The sequence below is a fragment of the Bombina bombina genome, chromosome 1, assembly GCF_027579735.1.
Source record: "Bombina bombina isolate aBomBom1 chromosome 1, aBomBom1.pri, whole genome shotgun sequence".
NCBI lineage: Eukaryota > Metazoa > Chordata > Amphibia > Anura > Bombinatoridae > Bombina > Bombina bombina.
The window spans coordinates 243,063,638-243,069,519 of record NC_069499.1 but is presented as its reverse complement, the minus strand read 5'-3'; positions in this window follow the sequence as shown (position 1 = coordinate 243,069,519).

Here is a 5,882-nt window from a genome sequence, read left to right as displayed (position 1 = left end):
AGGATCCAATCAGCTACTTCAGCAACCACACTCAGGAATTTGGATCTGTTAAAGTAACTAACATTGGAAGGAATCAATTTCCTCACTTTCACCTTGCTTTTCATCACCCATTTTTTCCATTTTTTTGTTTTTATTGACTTATTTTTGTTCTTCACTAGCATTTGTTGATCAACTTTTTGAACACTTTTTTGGATTATATTTTATATTTTATTTTTTATTTTTTATGTTATTGCATATTGTGTATTTTATTTTTTATGTTATTGCATATTGTGTATTTTATTTAATTATATCTCAACCTCACTGGATTAAGTAGCTAGCATTTTTATATCCATTTGCACTCACTCACTATTTGATTGTATCTATACAATTATTTTGCTACCCCCCTTTTTTTGCACTGCAGTGCATTTTTCTATTTTTTGGAACACTATTTTTGTAACACTAATTTTGAACACTATTGTTTGTATTATTGTTTATTAGTTTTTTGCTTGATGCACTTGCTACAGTTGTACTAATTCTGTTTTATTAGTATACACTCTTATTCTGGTGTACCACTCACACTGATCACCTGTTATTACCTCTGTTTTTATTGTAATTATCAGCTTTGGCCCTTTGAGCCGCTTCTGTAAGATATTCCTGTATTTGTAATTTTATTTATATGTGCTTTTTACATTTTTTATATATAGTCTTTTATTACTGATGCCTTTTAACATGGTTCATTAAATAATCTTCTTTTATCTCTATGTGAGTATATTTATCCCTTGGCCTCTTGTTGGCGCTGTATTCGCGATCACGTATTTTCCTAACCGTCTCACCCAAATAGATTTTAGAGCACAGACACTTTATTAAATAAATAACGTGTAGACTCATATGTGTAAAATTTGTTAATTTTAAACCTCTTACCTGTTTGGGGATGTACAAACTCTCTACCCTTTATGACTGAATGACAACTGGCGCAATTTAGGCATGGATAGGTACCATATGATTTAGATGATATATATGTCTGTGTTTTTACTTTAGCCCCAATGTCATTTTTGACTACTAAATCTTTAATGTTAGGTACTCTCCTATATGCCATAAGTGGATAGTTTTGAATATAGCTGAGTTGAACCCCACAGAAGGGGTGGTAATAGGGAATTACAGTTAAAGAGGAAAGAATCCTTTTGGATACATAAGTTAGACGCTTTAGTTCCCAAAGGGATCAACAGGGAAATAGATATGGCAGTTTTCTTGTAGATGACATTTAAATTCAAATAATAATCCATCTTCTGTGAATAAGTAACTTTCACCATGAATAATTATCATATGATGAAATTGTATAGAACATAAATTTATATAAGAGATATAACAACTAACAGCATTTTGTTTTTAACTATATAGTTGGTATTTTTATGAATATAAGTAGTTGACCACTAGGTGGTGATATACTGTGGTTGTTCAGGTGTATTTTTGTAACTAGGTGTGTTAAGGGTTAATATCATATGGTACTTAAGGAGCAGCTAACAGGTGTCCTGTATGAGCATGAGTAAGGGTTAACAGCCCGAAACGTTGCTGTATGCTGCTGTGTGCCAGTGCTTTGTATAAGCTGAAATGGGTAAATAAAAGTCAAGTTTGTTAAACTATTTTCCTCATTTATTGGTGCTGTGGAAACCAGTTGTCTGCATATGTTTAGCTACTAGATAGAGATTACAAAGCAATATATTGTATGTCTGTGGCAACCCCAGTCTCTTAAAGGGACAGTACACTGAAAAATTATTTTTATATGAATCTATTTTAGACTTGTAAGAGCAGCTGCAGAGTATAAAATTTATGAGAAATTGCATTTTCAGGTTTATTTGTGTATATGAAGTAGCTGGTTTTGTGCTTTTAAACTACAGCCTATCTTCAGGTAATATCATATCCCATTATGTTATCACTTTGTTTACACAGACTTACATCCTAATCTTTTAATTATGTGGAGAACCAAAGCTCAATACTTAGAGAGAACAATGGAAAAATTATAATTTTAATACTTACCCATTCTGCATGATACTTAGTTTAGTGTTTTGGTTTCTGATTTGACTTTTGGCCTGTCAGGATAAACTAGGTTTAAAGATACTGAAAGGTTTGCTAATCTTTGTCGTACTAATTGTTTTTCTTTCTCTCATAGTAATCTGTCTCAAACGAATGCTACACAAGCTCTGCAGCCTTGTCATCCCAGCAACCAGCAGACTGATGCCCTCCTGTGAAAATCCAGCCCAGCATGTGTCCCATTGCTATAACCACAGCAACGCTGCACTGCAGTTTGAGATGGAGTTCACCTGACTAAGTCATATTGCTTATTATTTTCAAAACAGTTATACTTTAGCTGCTGTCCAGCTGCAGTTGAAAAAAAAAAGGAAGAAATGAATGGCAGCCAATCAGCATCAGCAGTGCTGAGGTCATGAACTGTGAGCTCATGAGATTTCATAGTAAACTTCCTTAAATTGAATAAGGAAATAACTTGCAGGTCCCGGGACAGGCACACTGATTTGCTGCTTAAAGTCCTTTACAATGGTGTGTGAATACTTAGGACATTTTGAGGTAAAATATCTTTCTTTTTCATAGAGATGTTCAGGTGATATTTTCTAGTCACCTTTTTAGAGCTATGTTGCATCACTTTCAAATGTTTCAACATTTATGTATCATGTCCCTTTACGTTTGCTTTAGGGTTGTTTTAAAGGTTATTTTGATTAATTAGAAAATGATGTAAAATAATCCAAGCGAGACTTGTATTAGGAATACTACACACACACAACTAGCAATGTATTTTATTAATAACAACCCTTTACATAAACTTATCAAATGATTTATCTCCAAAAATCCAAATAGACTTTAATGGTGAATTTTGTATAAAAATAATTAGACATTTTTTTTAAAAAGATTGTGACCAACCCCAAAGTTTTAATGTGGTCGATAGACTGACATACAGGCAGACGCCTGGAGATAGACATGTAGATGATAGATAGATGGATAGACAGACAGATTAAATAAAACATTTCTCTGCTTTAAATGCTGCCAAAATTACATATATATATATATATATTATTTTTTTTTTGGGGGGGGGGGGTAGCAAACTGCTTTTAACGGTTCACAAAACACTATAAATGACAAAACAATGAATTCTCTCAAAATAAAAACTACAATTTCATTTTCAGCCACCAGAGCCCTCAACCTCCTTTCAGTGTGTAAAATCTGTTGGCTGAGGGATCTGCACCTCCCTGTCATTTCCCCTTACTGCTGCATCTCATTGGAGCTGCCACTTTGCTATGCATAGCATAATCCATTACTGATAGGCTAGCACAGCCATTGCTGTCTCTGAGGGTTTCATGGTGATTGCTGCTTGAAACTGAATTTTCCTCTCCTACTACTCATCTATTGGATTAGGAAATGCCAAACCAGACAGCTGATGATGCGCATGTACAGGCAGTAAAGACTGTCTCACTTCTTACTGGACAGAACTAGGAATTGCTCAATATAACATAGCGCTACTCCACAGTGGACAGCTCAAAATAACACTCCAAACTGCACAGCAATCATTACCAGCACCTGGCGTGACATAATTTAGCACCATCAAATATGAGACAGCATTAATCACTGCTCTCGGCTTGATAGCAGTCACCAGCTGTCCTGCTTTGAGAGACCTCATCAATATCAGGAACTGGACCGCACATCATTTCGCACCGGAAAACAGTCATAACTGTACACCACTCAGAACCACTTTGGATTTTAATACACTCGACCCCAATACACAATGGAATACACTCATGACCATTCTAATCAGGACAGCGCTGAAACTGGTTCCCAATGGTCAGCACTGAACAACACTTCATGCTTTAAAGCATTCATTAAAGCAGTGGCTTAAGAGCTTCAGCACCACGCCAAGCTGGACAGCTCCCGACACTTTCATAAGGATTGAGGTCTATTGCCGACCCGTTCTCATCTGTTTATCTTTCTATTTTGGGGCTTCATTCTACCTTTGCTTGTAGGCAACATGGACAGACGCCATTGCCAGGGAGAACAGGCTGGTGGCAGCTGTGCAGCAGGGATCCACAGGGAGGAACCAAGGTAGCAAGTGCAGCTAAACCACATTTTGTATCTCACATGTCTGCTCTCCCTCCATCCAAGTCTGGATCATGACCCTTCCTCGCATCTCCTTTTTTGTGATTCAATAAAAAATCTCTCCATGAACATTCTGCTTCTTTCTCACGTGTCCTATCATTTCCATTCGAATCTTTTATTCATCTTCTTACTGACCTTTCCGTGCTTTAACCCATTTCCATATCGTTGTATCATCTCAAGCTTTTCCTTTACACTACAGGAAATCAAGCGATTTCCAGAGATTTCCCACGTGCACCTTCCCCATGCACACAGTAATCCTATAGCTTATATTTATTTTTTATTATCGTGCAGTGTAAATGGAAAGCTCATATTTTTGTGCTATTTGTTGCAACCTCATAGATCACATGGAACCCTGTATCACTGCTTAGCAATTGATTCCAGTCCTCTTTGACAGCAAATTATTTAACTAATTTTGTTTTGCTTACTGTAAAGGATTCCTTTAAATTATAAATAAAAACAATTACAATAAAAATATGTTGTATCTAAACATCTTACATAATATGCACTATTCATGTAATATTTTATGTTTAAGGACATCGTCTGTCAAAGCAATAGCAAATTTCAATACATTTTTTAACCTGGACAAATGGAAAAAAAAGGCTCACTCCAATCTCTATATACACCAAAATACATGTTATATCTGTTGTTATTGTTTGTGATGCAAAGTGTAAACTGAAAGATATGTAAATTATTTACTTGCCCTGACTGAAACATGTAGACTGTTAATTTAGAGTTGTAACATTAATTTGCAGATCTGCTAGACAACTTGCAGTGTAAAGATACAAAATACAGTTTTGCTATAATCAACTCAACAGATTCATCACTTGTAAAAATATATATATATATATATATATATTTAGATGCAATTGTGTTAGTACATTTTCAAATTGATATTGCATTTTTATCACTTATACTTGACTTGTGCAAATTAAGTACACCCCATCAAGTGATTAAATGTTAACTATTCACATTTATACATTTATAGGGGGAAGACAGTTCACCCTTGAACCTTACTTACCCCCTACATCCATGATACCTATGTCTATTACCCCTCCCAATCCCTGCCTGCTGTTGAATCTAGGACACTATATGATCTATATCCTTGTTATATAACCTTGTACCGTTTACAATACTTTTGTTATATATATAATTTGTCATGATTTTTTCCATTAGCACAAAACATTTTTTTTGCATATCTACATTTTTGTAAGTAAGCTTGTAAGTCTAGCATTCTATTTTTTTCAAGATAGAAATAATTAAGACAATAGGTCATGCAGTTAAGCATACAAGTGGGTGAAGATAATGGGATATGTTTTAACAGATAAATATAGTATATAGTAAAACACGCAATTCATTTTGATGTATGATTTTTTTATAGACAACCTTTAATTTATTTATATTATTCTAATGCATAATAATTGGTTTTAAAATATGAAGGATTTGATTAAATACCACTGTAATTTTTATAGCAATTAGTTTACATTTTCTAAGTATTTATAGTCTTGCATTATTCATCATGTCTTATAACAATAAGATGTACCAGATCTGGGGATAAACAACGCATTGAATTTATATTGTTTTTAAAACTGATTTAGTGTAGAATGAACACTTATTTAATTTGATCTCAATTTTGGTTGCCAATGTAACTGCAAAAACAGAATAAATAATTAGTTTATGGTTCAAAACAAAATTCTTTATATATAGGGTTCAAGGAAGGTGCTCCCCCCCCCCAATGAACCTTGGGG